Source organism: Aegilops tauschii, chromosome 5 (genome assembly GCF_002575655.3).
Source record: "Aegilops tauschii subsp. strangulata cultivar AL8/78 chromosome 5, Aet v6.0, whole genome shotgun sequence".
NCBI classification, from domain to species: Eukaryota; Viridiplantae; Streptophyta; class Magnoliopsida; order Poales; family Poaceae; genus Aegilops; species Aegilops tauschii.
Window position 1 is genome coordinate 15,886,767 of NC_053039.3, and position 21,710 is coordinate 15,908,476.

At 45.7% G+C, this 21,710-nt stretch overlaps 1 pseudogene; it reads left to right on the top strand.

Annotated features, from left to right (window-relative positions):
* LOC109762761 (importin subunit beta-1-like) overlaps positions 1-18,614 on the top strand; it is an 89,613-nt pseudogene extending 70,999 nt beyond the window's left edge.
* The last annotated feature ends 3,096 nt before the right edge of the window (positions 18,615-21,710 follow it).

A 21,710-nucleotide genomic window follows, 5' to 3' on the forward strand; every position in this document is an offset into this window, starting at 1 on the left:
TTTAATAATCTGTAACTAACGCAAACTTCTAGAACTCCAAAAAATCAGCAAAAATAGGACGACCTAGACAATTTGTTTATTGATCAGCAGCAATTGGAATCAGTATTTTACCACATTCTGGTGATTTTTAACAATTGTTTTCGTGAACAGAAAGTTTCTGGAAATTTCTGCAAGATCAAATAACTATCATCCAAGAAGATCCTATAGGTTTAACTTGGCACAAACACTAATTAAAACATAAAAACACATCTAACCAGAGGCTAGAACAAAGATTTATTCCTAAACAGAATTAAAAAGCAAAAAACTAAAAATAAAATTGGGTTGCCTACCAACAAGCGCTATCGTTTAACGCCCCTAACTAGGCATAAAAGCAAGGATAGATCTGCGTATTGCCATCCTTGGTTTTCAAATTTTTAGCGGAATCCAGCTTGAATCCGGGAGGTTCTTTTCGTTTCCCTTCATATTCTGAAATTTTTAGATCTAAAGAATCCAACCGCTTATTGCAAAGAGTAATCAACATATTCATACGATGAATATTTCCGCTAACGTTCTTAAGAGGTTCAAGAGACTTCTGTAAAATCTTAGTTACTTCGCAAGTTTTTTTCAAAAACTTGTGTCTCTTCCTCAGTAGGATGTGGCCCCTTTTGTTGAGGTAGTGTTCCCACTATACCTTCTACAACTTCAAGCGCAATATGGGGATCAATTTCAATAAAATTGCCTTTGGCAACGCAATCCAATAGTTGTCTATGAGACATATTTAATCCAACATAAAAATTGCCAAGCAAATTCCTCAGGTTCACTTCCAAGGTACAATTACGATAAGACTCCATTATTCTCAACCAGGCATCTTTTAAGTTTTCTCCTTGTCTTTGTTTGAAGTGAAAGACTTCAAACTCAGGGGACAACGGAGTGGATAAGGGACTAGCCATAACGACAAGCAGGCGAAAAAGAGGCGAACGAAAAAGAGAGGGCGAATAAAACTGCAAGGGTGAAGTGGGGGAGAGGAAAACTAGAGGCAAATGGAAAATAATGTAATGTGGGAGATAAGGGTTTGTGATGGGTACTTGGTATGTTGACTTTTGCGTAGACCTCCCCGGCAACGGCGCCAGAAATCCTTCTTGCTACCTCTTGAGCACTACGTTGGTTTTCCCTTGAAGAGGAAAGGGTGATGCAGCAAAGTAGCGTAAGTATTTCCCTCAGTTTTTGAGAACCAATGTATCAATCCAGTAGGAGGCTACGCGCGAGTCCCTCGTACCTACACAAAACAAATAAATCCTCGCAACCAACGCGATAAGGGGTTGTCAATCCCTTCACGGTCACTTACGAGAGTGAGATCTGATAGAAATGATAGGATAATATTTTTGGTATTTTTATGATAAAGATGCAAAGTAAAATAAAAGCAAAGTAAAAAGCAAAGGAAATAACAAAGTATTGGAAGACTAATATGATGAAGATAGACCCGGGGTTCACTAGTGGCTTCTCTCAAGAGCATAAGTATTTTACGGTGGGTGAACGAATTACTGTTGAGCAATTGACATAATTGAGCATAGTTATGAGAATATCTAGGTATGATCATGTATATAGGCATCACGTCCGAGACAAGTAGACAGACTCCTGCCTGCATCTACTACTATTACTCCACTCATCGACCGCTATCCAGCATGCATCTAGAGTATTAAGTTCATGAAAGCAAAGTAACACCTTAAGCAAGATGACATGATGTAGAGGGATAAATTCATGCAATATGATAAAAACCCCATCTTGTTATCCTCGATGGCAACAATACAATACGTGCCTTGCTGCCCCTGCTGTCACTGGGAAAGGACACCGCAAGATTGAACCCAAAGCTAAGCACTTCTCCCATTGCAAGAAAGATCAATCTAGTAGGCCAAACCAAACTGATAATTTGAAGAGACTTGCAAAGATAACCAATCATACATAAAAGAATTCAGAGAAGATTCAAATATTGTTCATAGATAAACTTGGTCATAAACCCACAATTCATCGGTCTCAACAAACACACCGCAAAAAGAAGATTACATCGAATAGATCTCCACGAGAGAGGGGGAGAACATTGTATTGAGATCCAAAAAGAGAGAAGAAGCCATCTAGCTACTAACTATGGACCCGAAGGTCTGAGGTAAACTACTCACACTTCATCGGAGAGGCTATGGTGTTGATGTAGAAGCCTCCGTGATGGATGCCCCCTCCGGCGGAGCTCCGGAACAGGCCCCAAGATGGGATCGCGTGGGTACAGAAGGTTGCGGCGGTGGAATTAGGTTTTTGGCTCCGTATCTGATCGTTTGGGGGTACGTAGGTATATATAGGAGGAAGGATTACGTCGCTGGAGCAACGTGGGGCCCACGAGGGTGGAGGGCGCGCCCTGGGGGATGGGCGCGCCCCCTACCTCGTGGCCTCCTGGAAGCTTCTCTTACGTAGGGTCCAAGTCTCCTGCATGTTCGTTCCAATAATCACGCTCCCGAAGGTTTCATTCCGTTTGGACTCCGTTTGATATTCTTTTTCTGCGAAACTCTGAAATAGGCAAAAAAATAGCAATTCTGGGCTGGGCCTCCGGTTAATAGGTTAGTCCCAAAAATATTATAAAAGTGGATAATAAAGCCCAATATTGTCCAAAACAGTAGATAATATAGCATGGAGCAATCAAAAATTATAGATACGTTGGAGACGTATCACCCAACTATTTTTTTCTTTTTGAAAATGTGCCCATTTTATTTTTTTCTGAAGAATACCCAATCCAGGCCTACTTATTTTTCTACGCCCTGATGGGCTGCAACTCTTTCAAGACACCGGCAAATCTTGAAAGTAATATGAAATGGGTTGTAAATATAAAAACAGATGACAAATTGGCAATTACTTTATAATTTCTGAATATTTCACATTTTCAGATTCCTATTTCACTGGGCATTAACCTAATTTAAATATATCTTCAAAGTACTTTAAATCTAGCTCGACATTTCGGTATTAAAAATAGTTTGGAACCCACAGAAATATGCAAAATTGGCCCTGGCCAACCAAAAAAACGGACTGCAATAAATTGCATATGGAGTCGCAATGAGCTATATATAAATTATTAAAAAAAAGAGGGAATGGTCTGACTTATGGGCCTATTAAGTTGACGCGTATGCAAGATTTTTTTAGTTATTATATACGTCAACAAACGATTCTAGCAAACGTAACCATTGGATGTCAATCCAACGTCCGTCGTGTTTCTTCAATCTCTGATCTTCTTGCTCCAGCCACCAAATCCAGCGCCAGCGGGACCGCCTGCTCCCGCCTCCCGTGCAGGCCTCACCGCCCCCTACTACTCCCACCGCTGGCCAGTGCATCCCTCTACTCAACCACACCCCCTGTTATTCTGCGGCGACGGCAGCCTCACATCGCAGCCGAACCAGTGAACCCTCGTACTCCTCTCCGTGTGGGCATCCAATGCCGCGTCTTCCCCGGCTCCGCGTCATCCCCTTCCTAGGCCTTGCCGTCGTCCACCGCCCTGGTGCTCTCGGTGCGGCGTGGTCAACGTGGTCAAGAAACGACTTCCATCGGAAGAGTACTGTCGTGGAGAGGTTGACAGCTGGGTCCACGGCAGCCGCATGGAAGTGCTTCCTTATTACGCAGAAAATAATTATTGCTCCACCTGACAGCAAGGACCCACCGGACGGGCCACCGTATTTTGCAAAAAAAAACGTTTCCCCCCTAACTGCTGGGACCCATCGGACGGGCCACCGTATTTCGCGAAAAAACGTTCCCCCCGCTGTCAGCTCGGACCCACCGGAAGTGCCTCCTTATTACGCACAAAAAAATGAATACTCCCCCTGCTAATTGGGACCCACCTTGGTGGGAGGCTGACTTGTGGGCCTACTAAGTTGACGGGGACAGAGTGCTTTGTCAACTTAGTCAATATGAACGATTCTAGCTCCAGAGACCATACGATGTCAATCCAACGGCTGTTGTGCTTCTTCAACCTCTGGTCTTCTTGCTCCAGCCGCCCAAAGCAGTGCCGGTCGTGCCGCATGCTCCTGCCTCCTGTGGCCGGTTGTGCTGCCACGGAGGCCTCACGCCCCTACTATTCCCACCGCTGGCCAGGCCCTACGGCGATGGCAGCCTCACACCGCAGCCGAACCAGTGAACCCTTGTACTCCTCTCCGTGCGGGCTTCCACTGTCGCGTCTTCCCCGGCTCCTCATCGTCCCCTTCCTAGGCCTCGCCATCGTCCACCGCCCTGGTGCTCTCGGCGTGGCGTGGTCAACGTGGTCAAGGAACGGCTTCCATGGGATGTGGGCTGTACGTGGAGAGGCTGACAGCTGGGTCCACGGCCACAGCAAGGAAGTGCCTCCTTATTACGCGCAAAATAATTATTCCTCCACCTGACAGCGGGGACCCACCGGACGGGCCACCGTATTTCGCGATAAAAACATTTCCCCCCGACTGCTGGGACCCACCAGCTACATCTTCTCACGCAAGGAAGTGCGTCCGGGAAAAAACAAAAAAATGATTCGGCCCCTGACTACTGGGACCCACACTACTGGAATCACGATCTTTGCCATCAGCCATGTCTTTGCCGTCCGCTAGCTGACGGCAAAGACCTTCTTTGCCATCAGCTCAATAGAAGCTGACGGCAAAGATTTGGTTGACGACAAAGACCATATTTGACGTCAGCCAAGTCTTTGCCGTCCGCCAGCAGACGGCATATAGTCTTTGCCGTCCGCTAGCCGACGGCAAAGAATGAGGGTGGCCCACTACCGAGAACCACCTAACGGACACTGTCTTTGCCGTCCGCTAGCAGACGGCAAAGAAAGTGGCCAAGCTAACGCCCGTTAGCTAGGATCTTTGTCGTCTGCTAGCGGACGGCAAAGAACCGTGCCCTAACTAAAATCCATATCGACGCCCGTCCGTGCCCCACATCTGTCCTCTCTCTCTCTCTCTCCGCCCGCGCCGCCGCCGCCCCGCACCATCCCGCCCTCGTGCCGCCGCCGCCCCGCGCCACCCCCGTCGCCGCGCCGCCCCAGCAGCACCAGTGACCCCCTTCCCCGCCCCGCGTAATCCCCGTCGTCGCGCCACGCCGCCCGTGCCCGAGCCGCCGCCGCCCCACGCCACCCACGTCGTCGCGGCACCCCCTCCTCCACCCCGGCGGCCCCGGTGCCCCTCTGCTACACCACCGCGGCCGCCCCACCGCTTCGGCGCTCCCTCCTCCATCCGGCGGCCCCGGCGCCCCTCTGCTCCACCACCGCGGCCTCCCCGCCACTCCGGCGCCCCCTCCTCCGCCCGGCCGCCCCGGCGCCCCTCTCCTCCACCACCGCGGCCGCCCTACCCCTCTGGTGCCCCCTCCTCCACCCGGTGAGACCTCTTGTTTTTTCTGTTTTTGTTTCTGTATTTTAAGTTTAGTTTAGGTTTATTTTAGGTTTGGTTTAGTTTAGGTTTACTTTAGTTTAGGTTTAGAGCATAGATAGCATCTTCTCTACTATAATTGTGTATAATCTCAATTCTCACTAGTAGTCTTATTAGTTAGATCATCTTCTATACTATTATTGATCCACAGTGTTTAGTTATTCATGATCAATTTTTTGTACATTATGCTTTTTATGTGTCATTTAAATAATGTAGTGCCAGATTTCTCAACTCATTGGCATATAATGAATTATTATTGTTATATTATTAATAGATGATGGAACAACAACTATTTCCCTTCAAAGTGAAAAATCTTTCAGTGAAGTAAATATTAGTGCACGAGTTCTTTTATATACAAGAAAAAATTGGCATGTCTTGGTGGGTACGTGGCAACCGTATCATCAGAGTTAAACTTTAGAATTAGTATTTGTGATAAATGAATTCAAATGCATTTCCAATAGAAAATGTAATACACATATCTAGTGAACTGTAAACGAAAGTTATCCACAGACTCCTTGAAGGGGTTGTATAAAAGATTATGAAATTAATAGTGAGAAGAGCAAAAGCTTTCCTCAAATTCCTTTGCATATATTCAAATTCATCAATCAGCAACACTCGAATTAGTTTAATTTGAGAAAACAACAAGGCATGCATATTGCTTATGGAATCTGTCATAAGAGGCAAACTATACACGTCTTTTCCTTTTCTTTTTTGCGGAAAGGCAAACTATACATTCTAATTTGCATACAAAGTAAATTGATTTTATGACACTACACCCTTAGTTTCTGATTTGAGGTTTGTTTGTTTGCTTGGTGTGTGGCACCTAGAGCCACCTAAAATATGGTGCAACTATGATTTGTTGCCACAAGTATTCCAATGTGATCACACCAGAAGGAACTTTCGGTTTAGTTTTGGTTAAGAAGAAAGAAGAAAGATGAAAACAAGAAGATAAAGAGGAGAAAGAAGAAGTGTATTTTTCCCCTATTTTTAGATTACTATGCTCATTTTTTCAACATTTTCAGTTTTCTTTCACGTCTAAAGAAATCCCTAGTTTCGAAGGGTGCCAATTGCCATTGCCAACTAACCTACCAAATTAACTAAGTGTTGTTGATGTTGTTGAGCACAAGTGCATTGCTTTTTTTTCTCAGTTTTCTTTCATGTCTAGAAACTTGGCTCTATGTTTATAGATATGCTTCTAGCTAGATACTAATTGGTCTCTTCTGCTGCTTATTAGAGATGGGGGGAGGCCATCACCGCAGGCTCCGCTCTACCACGCCGAAGTACGGGTTGGATGCTTTCGAGTTCTTCAGTATCATACTTGGCACTTCCTCCAAGAGGCAGGTATATAAAAGGAGAGATCTCCCCTTCACCCTTCTCATTATGATAACTCTGTTGTTTGCTACATCACTCCTTGTCCCAAACTGCAGAGGTTGCCTGACACTTTTATGAACATGCTGGGTGAAGATCCACCAAATAATGTGAAGCTGCGACAGGCCGGCAGCGGGTTTCACAGGCTGTGGGACGTGGAGTTGGTGATCAAGGAGGGCCACATGTACCTGTGTCATGGCTGGGAGAAGTTCTACCGTGCCTACGACCTGCGGCTGGGGTACTTCCTTCTCTTCAGGTACGACGACGACGCCACCATGCTCATTGTGAAGGTGTTCAACGCGACTATGTGTCACATGCGCTACGCTGACGACGATGATGCCGGTACGTTCTGACTCTTTTTATTCCTCTACATTTGGCTTTGTCTCGCATCGATTGTTAACGGCCATTAATTGTTGCATTTGGACAGGCAATGGGAGTAGCAGCAGCTACACTGGCTACAGGCAAAGCAGCAGCGATTCTGGCTGTAGCAAAAGCAACATCGATTCTAGCTGTATCAAAAGCAGGAGCGATTCGGGCTGCAGCAAAGACAGCAAGGAGGATGATCTGCACTGGAGTGGGGAAGAAGAGGAGCAGAGTGGGCATCAGGCTGAGGATGACCTAGCGATGGTGGTGGCCGACCAAGGGCAGGAGATGGTGGTGGCGCACCATGGGCAAGAGATGGTGGTGGCTGAGGATGACCTAGCGATGGTCATGCCTGTCCTGCCTGAAGATGGCCTCGCGATGGTGGTGGTGCCTGACAATGACCTCGCGCCGGTGGTGGCGCCAGCGATCCCACAGCTGAGCGACATGACCACGCCAATTGTGGTAGAAGACTACATCCCACTGCCTCCATTGCCTCGCCGCTCTTGGCGCATCGAGCTGAGGAAGGAGAAGGAGAAGAATAATGAGAACTGAACTATGTCAGCTATGTCAGATCTCCAAAATGATCTATATATAGTTAGCTCTAATATGCTTAGTTACCTATGTTAGCTCTAATATGCTTAGTTACATATGTTAGCTCTAATATGCTAAGTTATCTCTACTATGCTTAGTTTCCTATAGGTTAGCTCCAAAATTACTTATGTTAGCACAAAATGACCAAGTTTACATAATAAGCTTATAGTCTTCTTCTTCTTCTAGGTCATAAGTTAGCTATAAGTTAGCTCTAATATGCTTAGTTCACTCAAAGATGGCATAATTAGCTAGGTTGGCTCCATTTTACCTAAGTTGGCTCTAATATGCTAAGTTATCTCTAATATGCTTAGTTTCCTATAGGTTAACTCCAAAATTACGTATGTTAGCACAAAATGACCAAGTTTACATAATAAGCTTAATTATAGTCTTCTTCTTCTTCTTCTTCTTCTTCTTATTATTATTATTATTATTATTATTATTATTATTATTATTATTATTATTATTCTAGTCTTCTTCTAGTATTCTTCTAGTCTTCTTCTTCTTCTTCATTTTCTTCTAGGTTAGCTCCATTTTACTTAAGTATGCTTATTTCTTATAGTCTTCTTCTTCTTCTTCATGTTCTTCTTCTTTTTATAACATCTTGTTTATCATTTTGCAGATTTGATTTAATTCACGGAAGCTTGCATGGATGGAGTGCTTCTTTTCCATTTGTGCTTTTATTTTGTATCAATGAACTTGCATGGTTGGAACTTGTTATATGGATGGATGAATAACGGTGTAGGATGAACAATGTGAAACTTTTGTAATATGTAAGGATGGAACTATATATGTGTTGGTTATGTATGTATATATGATGAAACTTGTGTGTTGGATATGCTTGTTGTGTATATATATGAATTGCTGTGTATATCTCTGTATATCTATGAATTGCTGTCAAATTGAATGAATTAAATTTAAAACAGGGTTGTACAGGCTCTTTGCCGTCAGCTAGCTGACGGCAAACATGCCACGTGGCACCTACCTGTGCTTCCTGGGACTGGCATGTTTGAGCACTTTGCCTATAGTGGCAGACAGCAAAGGCTTGTCCCGCAGTGACGTCCAGCTGACGTCATTCGGCGGACGACAAAGGCCGGATGCTCTTTGCCGTCAGCGGCGGACGGCAAAGGCTGCCGTTAGCCGCCTAACGGACTAACAACACATTTATTGCCGTCGGCTTTCTTTGCCGTCAGCCGCTGATGGCAAAGGCCCCTTTGCCGTCCGCTTCAGAAAGCAGACGACAAAGAAGCTTTTTACCGTAGCCTACTTTGCCGGAGCCTTTTGCCGTTCGCGGCAGACGGCAAAGGCCTTTGCCGTCCACCATCCTTGCCTTTGCCATCTGCCGTGGCAGACGGCAAAGTAGCTGATTCCTGTAGTGCCACCAGCTACATCTTCGCACGCAAGGAAGTGCCTGACAGTCGGGACCCACCTGGTCGAAGCGTACGTAGCGTTGTCATTCTGGTCGCGAACGTGTACGTACGTACTGGTCGACGTAGAGATGCGCGCACGTAGCATGTACACGTACGTCCAGCGGCCAGGGTGCAAGAAAGTAAATACGGCCACGTACGTACAGACGGGCGGGGTCTCAAACGCCTACTCGCGCGTACGTACGGCCAAGACTCGTGTACATGGCTGGGTCGGAATGGAGAAACAACGTCGTCGTCGTGTTCATGGGGAGGCAACGGAATGCGTCGTGTTCATCGGGAGGCAACGGAACGCGTGGGAGCCAACCGGCTTGGACGGAACAGCCGATGGAAACGAGGCCTGGCGTACCGCAGAACGGAGGAAACGGCCTTGTGTTCGACCGGCCACGTTCGAAACGGGATCCTGTTCATCGGGAGGGGTCTGGCGTACCGCAAAACGGAGGAAACGGACCTCCTACGTTCGAAACGGGGGCCCTGTTGATCGGGATGGGTGTGGCGTACCGCAAAACGGAGGAAACGGACTTGTGTTGGAGCGCTATGGTTGAAACGGGGGTCCTGTTCATCGGGAGGGGTGTGGCGTACCACAAAACGGGACTCCATGGGATACTGTTCATCTCCACCGTCGACCCCCTCCAGCCTCCACGAGCTACTGTTCATCCACCGTCGACCTCCTCCAGCCTCCACCTACGACTGTTCATCCACGGGCTCCTGTTCATCCAGCCTCCACTGCGCGCTACTCCACCGGCTACTGTTCAACCAGCCCTCTCCACGGGCTCCTGTTCAACCACCCCTCCATAGGCTACTGTTCATCCAGCCCTCCATCATCTATTGTTCATCCTGCCCTCACGGGGTGGTCCGGTTCATCCTGCCATCCACGGGGTCCTATTCATCCAGCCCCAACCAGCTCGATCGATCGGGGTACTGTTCATCCAGAGGCAACACCACAGGGTCCTGTTCATCCACCCCCACCGGGAACTGTTCATCCAACCCCCCCCCCCCCCCCGCCCCCCACAACACTCACTATTCATCCAGAGGCAGCATCGATCGGCTTCAGTTAGCAGCAGTAGCGAAGGAATCGCTCGATCAAGTTCAGTTAACAGCCATCGATCAATCGCTCGGGTTCAGTAACGCGTAGCCTGCTGTGAAATCGCTCGGGTTCAGTTAGAGCCCAACGCCTCGCACCTACGCGCGTGCGTGTATGAGAGAAATGCGCATCGCTCGGCCCCGACCACCCACCGTAACCGGGAACACCCCGATATTTTCCTCGCCCTCGCTTCTACCATGGTTTTTTCCGTCATGGACGGCCCAAAGAATGTCATGCAGCTGCGTCTCTGGCCCGCCCAGGACGAAAAGCCCATTTTCTGTCATGATTTTTTGTCATAGAAGTAGGACCCCACCACATCTATGATGATACCGGGTTTTCTCACAACTATCGTCATAGAAGTGTCATAAGTATGACAGAAAAGATTTTCATTCGGCCCAAAATGTCACGGATGTGTCTTTTTTTTGTAGTGGTACCATTTCAACATCGAAGGTCTCCTCCAGCTTAATGCTGAAGCGCCGATCTTCGTCTAGGTGAGGCCTGTCGCATAGACCTCGGTCGTCGTGGCACCAGTCGCACTCCCCTGGGAGACTTTCGTCGTCCGAGTACGACATTTCCTATGTTCATAATTCAAATATTAAACTTGTACAATTAAATATATGTACTAAAAAACCTAAATTAGATCATTATTATTCAACACGGGTTGACTATCGGTCTGTCGAGTCTTTTCTTGAAAACACTCGTCTCACGTGGTGTACATATTCGACCGTAGGTGATGGTAGCTCCTCCTTTCATCCCCGAGTGCATTACACCAAGTTGTCTAGCACACGGGAATGAAGGAGAAGCTACCCCCACGACAACAGTCGGGATTCTTCGTCCTCTCATATATATATATGGTGGAGACTCTCCCTCACTGATTCCTCTCTGACATTGCGACCGTCGGTGATGGTAGCTCCTCCTTTCGTTCTCGAGTGCATTACAACAAATTGTCTAGCACACGGGAACGAAGGAGAAGCTACCCCCATGACAACAGTCGGGATTCTTCGTCCTCTCATATATGGTGGAGACTCGACAAACTTAAACTCAACCCAAAATATCGTTTAATTATCTTTCTAAAAAAGGACATATCGTCCTCTCATATATATAGGACTCATATTGACATGGAGATTTGGCTAGTCTCACCTCGAGGTCGGAGGGGGGTCAGTGACGGGGACGACGGCGGGGATGATGGAGGGGCTCCTAGATTTCTGCAAAAACATAAACCCTATAAGCTATCAACTAATCAAATGCATACGCCTTGCATAGTGCTCTGCAATTTTAGCATTCAAAGTAGGAGTACTTTTCCAATTTGAGCATTCAATAAGCAAAACCAAATTGTAAAATAAAGTAGTATTCAAATTAGAATGCATTCAATTATAAGCAAAACTACATCATCTCTTGCGTCCGTACATCGTCGAATATTATCACTAATGCACCTCGAATACTATCATACATATAGCATCGCTAATACAGCTAGAACCGTAGCGCCCGACGGGTATCGGCGCGGGCCGTGGACACCCAAAGAGAAGGAACCATCACAGGATCATAGCTCTAGTGAGATCCCTGAAGAACCTGCCAGGTATGTCGGACTTTCCCTCCAACGCAACCATGTAGCGACAGACGTGCTCGTCCTCCTTGCTGACACGGTGACGTACCACCTCCGCGGTGTCCGAAAGCCTCGGCACCGTCACTGGCACACGCGACCACCACCAAACAAGGATCGGTTCAACGACGGGCTGGCTCCTCACCAACCTACGCCCCCCGGAAGGTAGCACCTCCCAATACCAGCCCGGCGGAGCTCAGTCCCGGACATGGCCCCTCTGATCAAGCCGGTCTCCTCCGCCAAGTCGACGACGAGGATGCGGGATAGGCATCATCGACGTCGATGCGGGAATAATTGCTTGAACTAAAAAATAAAGTAGTTCTATTAATTTTCTTGCTAAAAATAAACTACTTCTATATATAGTAAAATAAAATAGTTTTCTTAAATAAACTAGTTCAACTACTACTAAGCACTTAATTACTATAAAAAAATAAAGTAGTACTTTCTAAAAATAAACTACTTATATATATATAGTAAAATAAAGTAGTTTTGTTAAATCAACTAGTTCAACTACTAAGCACTTACTATAAATAAAATAAAGTAGTACTTACTAAAAATAAACTACTTCTATATATAGTAGAATAAAGTAGTTTTATTAAATCAACTAGTTCAACTACTAATTAAGCACTTACTATAAATAAAGTAGTTTTATTAAATCAACTAGTTCAACTACTAAATAAGAACTTACTATAAATAAACTAGTTTAACTAGTTCCACTACTAATTAACCACCTCCGCGGTGTCCGGAAGAAGAAAAAGAAAGAGGAGAAGAAGAAAGGATTAATAGATCATGAGAAGATCGAAGAAAAAAAAAGAAGAAAAAAGAGGAGAAGAAGAAAGGAACAGAGGTATTTTCTATTTTTTCTTCTTCTCCTCTATTCCTCTCTTCTTCTCTTATTTTTTCTTCTTCTTTTTTCCTCTTCTTATTTATTTCTCCTCTTTTTTCCTCTTCTTCCTCTCCTCTTCTTCTCCTTCTTCTTCTCCTTCTTCCTCTCCTTCTTTTTCTTCTTCTTCTTCCTTCTTTCCTTCTTCATCTTTTCTTCCTTTTCCTTATTTTATTTTATGATAATTCTTTTTGATATTTTATGATAATTCAGACGGAAACTCGTCTGTTACAAAGGGATTTCATTTTTTTGAACTTATTTGAACTCCATAGTTTTTCTGTGTTCAAAATGCACCATTCAAAGACACATCATCAATTTTCAACCCTTTCTGACTTCATTTGTTATTTTTCATGCATTTATTGATTATTTTGAGCTATAAGACCCTGAAATTGAAAAGCATTTCAAATGAACTCTTAAAAGGTTGAAAGTTGGCATGGTATCATCATTTCATCCACATAGCATGTGCAAGAAAGTAGAGATGGTTACGGCAAAAACTGGATGCACTTCGTGTACAAAACGGACAATCTCTATCGAAGTATCAGGGTTTCATACGGAAACTCGTCTGTTACAAAGGGGTTTCATTTTTTTGAACTTATTTGAACTCCATAGTTTTTCTGTGTTCAAAATGCACCATTAAAAGCCACATCATGAATTTTCAACCCTTTCTGACTTCATTTGTTATTTTTCATGCATTTATTGATTATTTTGAGCTATAAGACCCTGAAATTGAAAAAGCATTTCAATTGAACTCTGAAAAGGTTGAAAGTTGGCATGGTATCATAATTTCATCCACATAGCATGTGCAAGAAAGTAGAGAGGGTTACGGCAAAAACTGGATGCACTTCGTGTACAAAACGGACAATCTGTTTCGAGATATCAGGGTTTCATACGGAAACTCATTTGTTACAACAGGCATTTCAAATGAACTACGAAAAGGTTGAAAGTTGGCATGGTATCATCATAATAGTTGTGGAGAGAAAGTCTTCACTTTTTCTTCGCTTGTGTCATTTGCTTATTGCGCCGTAACCATGGATAATCTTCATCGTTTATCAGGATGCTTGGGTCAGCCTTGACTTTGAAGGGAGGAATTTCATGAAACTTTTCATAATCTTCAGACATGTCTGCCTTGCCCTCCACTCCCACGATGTCCCTTTTTCCTGAAAGAACTATGTGGCGCTTTGGCTAATCGTATGATGTATTCGCTTCCTTATCCTTTCTTTTTCTCGGTTTGGTAGACATGTCCTTCACATAGATAACCTGTGCCACATCATTGGCTAGGACGAACGGTTCGTCAGTGTACCCAAGATTGTTCAGATCCACTGTTGTCATTCCGTACTGTGGGTCTACCTGTACCCCGCCTCCTGACAGATTGACCCATTTGCACTTAAACAAAGGGACCTTAAAATCATGTCCGTAGTCAAGTTCCCATATGTCCACTATGTAACCATAATATGTATCCTTTCCCCTCTCGGTTGCTGCATCAAAGCGGACACCGCTATTTTGGTTGGTGCTCTTTTGATCTTGGGCGATCATGTAAAATGTATTCCCATTTATCTCGTATCCTTTGTAAGTCAATACATTCGAAGATGGTCCGCTGGACAATGAGTACAGCTCATCACAAACAGTGTTGTCACCTCTGAGACGTGTTTCCAACCAACTGCTGAAAGTCCTGATGTGTTCACATGTAATCCAGTCGTCGCACTGCTCTGGGTGTTTGGAGCGCAGACTGTTCTTGTGTTCATTGACATACGGGGTCACCAAGGTAGAGTTCTGTAGAACTGTGTAGTGTGCTTGAGACCAAGAATATTCGTCCCTGCATATTATTGAGTCCCCTCCAAGCGTGCCTTTTCCAGTCAGTCTCCCCTCATACCGCGATTTAGGGGACCTATCTTCTTAAGGCCAGGAATGAAGTCAACAGAAAACCCAATGACATACTCTGTTTGATGGCCCATGGAGATGCTTCCTTCTGGCCTAGCGCGGTTACGGACATATTTCTTTAGGACTCCCATGACCTCTCAAAGGGGTACATATTGTGTAGAAATACGGGGCCCAGAATGACAATCTCGTCAACTAGATGAACTAGGACGTGCGTCATGATATTGGGGAAGGATGGTGGGAACACCAGCTCGAAACTGACAAGACATTGCACCACATCACTCCTTAGCCTTCGTATGATTTCTAGATCGATCACCTTCTGAGAGATTGCATTGAGAAATGCACATAGCTTCACAAAGGCTAATCGGACGTTTTCTGGTAGAAGCCCCCTCAATGCAACCGGAAGCAGTTGCGTCATAATCACGTGGCAGTCATGAGACTTTAGGTTCTGGAACTTTTTCTCTGGCATATTTATTATTCCCTTTATATTCGACGAGAAGCCAGTCGGGACCTTCATACTAAGCAGGCATTCAAAGAAGATTTCCTTCTCTTCTTTGGTAAGAGCATAGCTAGCAGGACCTTCATACTGCTTTGGAGGCATGCCGTCTTTTTCGTGCAAACGTTGCAGGTCCTCCCGTGCCTCAGCTGTATCTTTTGTCTTCCCATACACGCCAAGAAGCCTAGCAGGTTCACGCAAAGGTTCTTCGTCACGTGCATCACGTCGATCGAAGAGCGGACCTCTAGGTATTTCCAGTAGGGTAGGTCCCAAAATATAGATTTCTTCTTCCACATGAGTGCGCGTCCCTCAGCGTCATTCGGAACAGCTAGTCCGCCGGGACCCTTTCCAAAGATTACGTGTAAATCATTGACCATAGAAAGTACGTGATCACCGGTACGCATGGTAGGCTTGTTCCGGTGATCTGCCTCGCCTTTGAAATGCTTGCCTTTCTTTTGACATTGATGGTTGGTCGGAAGAAATCGACGATGGCCCAGGTACACATTCTTCCTGCATTTGTCCAGGTATATACTTTCGGTGTCAGCTAAACAGTGCGTGCATGCGTGGTATCCCTTGTTTGTCTGTCCTGAAAGGTTACTGAGAGCGGGCCAATCGTTGATGGTTACAAACAGCAACGCGTGCAGGTTAAATTCCTCCTGTCTGTGCTCATCCCACGCACGTACACCGTTTCCATTCCACAACTGTAAAAGTTCTTCAACTAATGGCCTTAGGTACACATCAATGTTGTTGCCGGGTTGCTTAGGGTCTTGGATGAGAACTGGCATCATAATGAACTTCCGCTTCATCCACATCCATGGAGGAAGGTTATACATACATAGAGTCACGGGCCAGGTGCTGTGATTGCTGCTCTGCTCCGCGAATAGATTAATGCCATCCGCGCTTAAAGCAAACCATACGTTCCTTGGGTCACCTGCAAACTCAGCTCAGTACTTTCTCTCGATTTTTCTCCACTGCGACCCGACAGCGGGTGCTCTCAACTTCCCGTCTTTCTTACGGTCCTCACTGTGCCATCGCATCAACTTATGCTCTTTGTTTCTGAACAGTTGTTTCAACCGTGGTATTATAGGAGCATACCACATCACCTTCACAGGAACCCTCTTGTTGCGGGGCTCGCCGTCAACATCACCAGGGTCATCTCGTCTGATCTTATACCGCAATGCACCGCATACCGGGCATGCGTTCAAATCCTTGTACGCACCACGGTTGAGGATGCAGTCATTAGGGCATGCATGTATCTTCTGCACCTCCAATCCTAGAGGGCATACGACCTTCTTTGCTGCGTACGTACTGTCGGGCAATTCGTTATCCTTTGGAAGCTTCTTCTTCAATATTTTCAGTAGCTTCTCAAATCCTTTGTCAGGCACAGCATTCTCTGCCTTCCACTGCACCAATTCCAGTACGGTACCGAGCTTTGTGTTGCCATCTTCGCAATTGGGGTACAACCCTTTATTGTGATCCTCTAACATGCGATCGAACTTCAACTTCTCCTTTTGACTTTCGCATTGCGTCCTTGCATCAACAATGACCCGGCGGAGATCATCATCATCGGGCACATCGTCTGGTTCCTCTTGATCTTCAGCAGCTTCCCCCGTTGCAGCATCATCGGGCACATCGTATGGTTGCTCTTGATCTTCAACAGCTTCCCCCATTGCAGCATCACCGTATTCAGGGGGCACATAGTTGTCATCGTCCTCTTCTTCTTCGCCGTCTTCCATCATAACCCCTATTTCTCCATGCCTCGTCCAAACATTATAGTGTGGCATGAAACCCTTGTAAAGCAGGTGGGTGTGAAGGATTTTCCGGTCAGAGTAAGACTTCGTATTCCCACATTTTAGGGCATGGACAACACATAAAACCATTCTGCTTGTTTTCCTCAGCCACTTCGAGAAAATCATGCACGCCCTTAATGTACTCGGAGGTGTGTATGTCACCGTACATCCATTGTCGGTTCATCTGCGTGCATTATATATAATTATGTGTGTCAAAACTAAGAAAATTAGACAAGTATCTATGTAAAGTAAAAAAAAATCTTTCAGAAAGAAGATAAGAACAAGAGGCTCACCACGGTGGTGTCGGCGACGAGATCGGCAGGGGCGATCGACGGCGGTGAAGACAGGGACGGGGCGTGACGGACCGCTAATATAAACCTAGACAAATCTCGGGAAAAATGGAGCTCGAAGGTCGAGCTTCGAGAGGAGAAAGCTTAACTAGTGTGGCTCGGGCATTTCATCGAACACCTCATGTGCATAGGAGGTGAGCTAGAGCACCGAATGCCCTCCCCCTCGCCGGCCAGAAAAAAATAGAGCACTGCAGAGTGCTCTGCCGCGGCGATGGGGTATATATAGGCAACTCATTTGTCCCGGTTCGTGGCCGGAACCGGGACTAAAGCTCCCCCTTTTGTCCCGGTTCGAGCCATGAACCGGGACCAATGGCTGTGGGCCAGGAGCAAGGCCCATTGGTCCTGGTTCGTGCCTAGAACCGGGACAAATGGGTCGAAACGAACCGGGACCAATGCCCACGATGCCCCGGCCGGGCCCCTGGGCTCACGAACCTGGACTAATGCACCCCATGGATCCCGGTTCGTGCAGAACCGGGACTAATGGGCTGGCCAGGCCCGAACGAAAGCCCTCTTTTCTACTAGTGGTGACTGCTCCATATATATGATGATTTGCACATGCCGTCCATCATTCCAATTAGTTGTGCCTCTTTGTTTCTTTGTTTGTTTTAGGGGTGGAAGGGTGACATACGCTGCAGTTGATGTGTTGGCTCAGTTTGGTTTGACGGTGGAGTCATGGAAAACGGGACTTATTTCGGATTTACAGAGGTAGTAATATGATATGAGGAACTCGATCTGCTTCTTCTTTTTTGGCATGTTGCCATAGATGCATGGAAGGACAACAGTTTGATGTGTGTGGCGTTGGTAGTATGATGATGTATTTTGCTGGCAATTGGATGGACAGCCAAACTGAACTCAGTCTAGTCGTCGCCGTCGTTCAGGTAGTGCCCAGTTGAGCAGAGCAAAGTGGATTATTTTGATTTTTAGGACAGCTTGCTTCTGAAACTTTTATATTTTCTTTATTTGCTCGGTCACATGAGAAATTTATTTGCGAATTCCATTAATCGCTACACAAGCAATCCCAAAAGAGATACAGTGGAACAAACACCAATTCGAACAGCATCCATGTGCAAAATGAATACCAACTTCAGTATTTACCAAGCCCTTAGTTGGCTCAGTATCGTGTTATATGTCACCCTGGGAGAGGAATTGTTATTCCTCTCCATGCACCCCACGTCCATGCACACCATAACTAGGTAATCCCTCCGTTTCTAAATGTAAGTCTTTTTAGAGATTTCAAATGGACTATCATATACAGATGTATATAGACATATTTTAGAGTGTAGATTCACTCATTTTGTTCCGTATGTAGTCACTTGTTGAAATCTCTAGAAATACCTATATTTTAGGAACGGAGGGAGTATATGACAACTTCGCACTCGTGCAAGGTATGATCAAAAGGTTGCATGCATTATGGGCGCCTGCTTGCCTCATGAAACTAAGATAATTCAATGGCCTTTGATACATTGGATTGGGCTTTTTTCCTACAAGTCCTTGGCAGGGGTTTGGGCATCACTGGATTGCTTGGATATGTGGGCTACTCACGTCCTCAACAAGAATCCTCATCAATGGCCATCCGGGTGACACGATAGTCAGTGCAAGGGGGCTCAAGCAGGGTGATCCACTATCATCTCTACCATTCATTCTAGCGATGGAGGTTTTGCACCACATGTTTGTACATACGGAGAGATTAGAGCTGCTGGCACCATTGGGAAACAGAGGACTTTCTTTTCTTAGTGTTTGTCCGTCTTCGCCGATGATGTAATGCTATTCTTGAAGCCAAATACGATGGGCATTGCGGTATGTTTGGCAATTCTTGACGTTTTGGCGAAGCTTCTCGGCTGCGCATCAACAAGCAGAAATGCCTAATCCTATTCCTGCCAATTAGGTGCTCCGCCGATGAAACAAATATGTTGTCTAAGGGCATGGGATGTCCCATTGGAAGTTTCCCCCTGTAGGTGTTTGGGGCTTCCTCTGTCTCAGGAAGTCAATGGCCGTGCAGTTTCAGGGTATCGTGGATGGCGTGCGGAAAAAATTTAGCAACCTGGAGCGCAGCCACTATTGACAAATCGGGCAGGCTAATTCTAGTGCACTCAGTCCTAGCTGCTATGCTAATTCACTCCATGTTGGCGTTTGAGGCACCCCTTGAGTTCATTGCTTCTGTTGTAAAGATATGCATACGCTTCTTTTGGGTGGCCCGGGACAGTGCAAGTGGTGGCAGCAGTGCGGTCGCGTGGGACGTCGTGTGCACACTAAAGTGGATAGGAGGCCTTGGGAGGCAAAATTTCGTGTTTTGACCCTTTTTACGTATAAAATCGAGATCTGACCCCGTTATGATTTTTTTTTTCGAGATTTGACCATTTTGCTACCGCCGTAGACCCCGGTGGTAGAGATGTAGAGGCTACCGCCGCCCCATGTGGCGGTAGGTTCCCTGACACCGTCTGGCCGTTAACGGCCGTGAACACGTGGCAAAGGGACCTACCGCCGCCGGCTACGGCGGTAGGCTGTTGCAACCTACCGCCGGGCTGTCTGGCGGTAGGTTCCTGGATAAGGTTGTGAGGGAGGGGGCTGTGCTGCTCCCCCACCCACTCATTCACCCCACTCTTCTTCGAGCTGAAGCTCTCTCCGCCACTTCTCCCCCACCATATCACCCACTAGATCCCCTCCATTGCTTGAGATTTGGCCGGTGGATCGTGGCCATTTGCATCACCCAAGGTACCTCCCCCATCCCCCTTTCATTTGGTTGGTTCAAATCATGCATTTTGCTCATTTTGTTGGAATCACTAGTTCATGGTTTTGTTGTGGTGAAATCAATGTATATGATGCATTTAGGGTAATGTTTGTGCTTTGACAATGTATTGTGTCACTAGCATTGTTTGGGTAGTAAGAAATGTCATTTAGGGTTTTGTTAGGGTTAGGTATAATGACATGGTTAGGGTTATGGTTATGGTTATGGTTATGGTTATGCTTAAGTAAATGCCTATATGACGAACGTTATGGTTATAGTTTAGTTAGGGTTTTGTTAGATTAGTTACCTCTTGAATTATAGCTCGATCTACTCCTAGGGTCATAGTTTTTGTCAAGACACGGTTAGGATTTTTGCCTTGGATGACCGTTATAGTAATCCCTCAACTTCTAGGATGGGATCGATCATCTTTGTTGAGACTTCTCCGGAGGCGGCGGCGAAGCATGATCGTGCAGTCATTGAGGAAAAGATGGACTTGTGGGTCAAAGCCGTTGATGCATTGAATGCGGCTTGTAGAGATTTTTCAAAGTATTATGTGTCAAAGTGCGACGATGCCAGAGTTAAGTTATACCAAGCTAAAGAGAAAAACATAAGAAACCTCAAGAATGAAGAGAAAAATCATAGACGCGCTCTTGCAAGGCAAATTGCATTGTGTGGAACAAGGGATGAAGTGAATGAGATGGACTTTAACAACCCTGGCCATATCATTGATTGGCTAGTAAGACAACCATCATCGGAGATACTTAGTCGGGCAACTCGTTGGGCTTGGGTCCGTGAAAGAAATGATGTCATTTGTTGCAACCCCGGGCCGTACGACAAAGATGTCTTGTTGATGGAGTAGTAGAGGGGGTTGAAACAAATGATGTTGTAGTGTCATTTGGACTATAATGGCATGTACCCTTATCATTTATGCAACCTATGTCATTTGAACCAGTGAGAACATTATGTAACCTAGGTTATTATAAATAAGTTATGCTTTGTGTTTGTATTGTATCATTTGATTTGAGTTATGGTTTGTTCCATTTCATGTAGCATAGAAAACATGACCCCGGAGCAGTTGAAGAAAGTATATGAGAAGTGTTGTGGCATTGAATCTAAGAGTTTGGCGGCAGCGTCTGAGAAGATTGTAGCGGACCGAGAACTTGGTATCAAGAGGGAGCTTGAAGCATGGTTCAAGAGCAATGATGAGGTGTTTGATGCCATGATGGATCTCAACAAGTATCCATTCATGGAGGAACCTTCTGATCATAAGGAGAGAAAAGTTTTCCGTAGGCTTGTGAAAGAAAAACAGAAGATACTTAATGAGGTGCATGAGAAGCAATATGCTTGCAGACATTCTGTGGCAACGAAGATCTTTTTCTCTATGAACATAGAAGAATTCCGTGAGCTGGACTTGAGAAAACCCGGACAGGTCATTGGATGGGCAATCACACAAGGCAAGTCAGAGATTCCGGAACGCCATGCTCGATGGGCCTGGTTCGGCGAAACGAAAGGTGTGTTGGAGAATTGGGGGGGGGGGGGTCGTCGGATTATCTACTGAAGCCTAATCCTGATCGTGACGCACAAATTGAACGTCTTATGCGTTTTAGAACTTTTTTTCCGAAGTAGAAAGTGTATGCTCGAGCTTGAGCTTCGTAGTTTGAACTCATGTCATTCGAATCTCTAAATGTTTTAAGTCAGTTGAACTAGTGTCATTTGTGGATGTAATGAACTATGCTCGGTTATGTATGTCTTTGCTACTCGA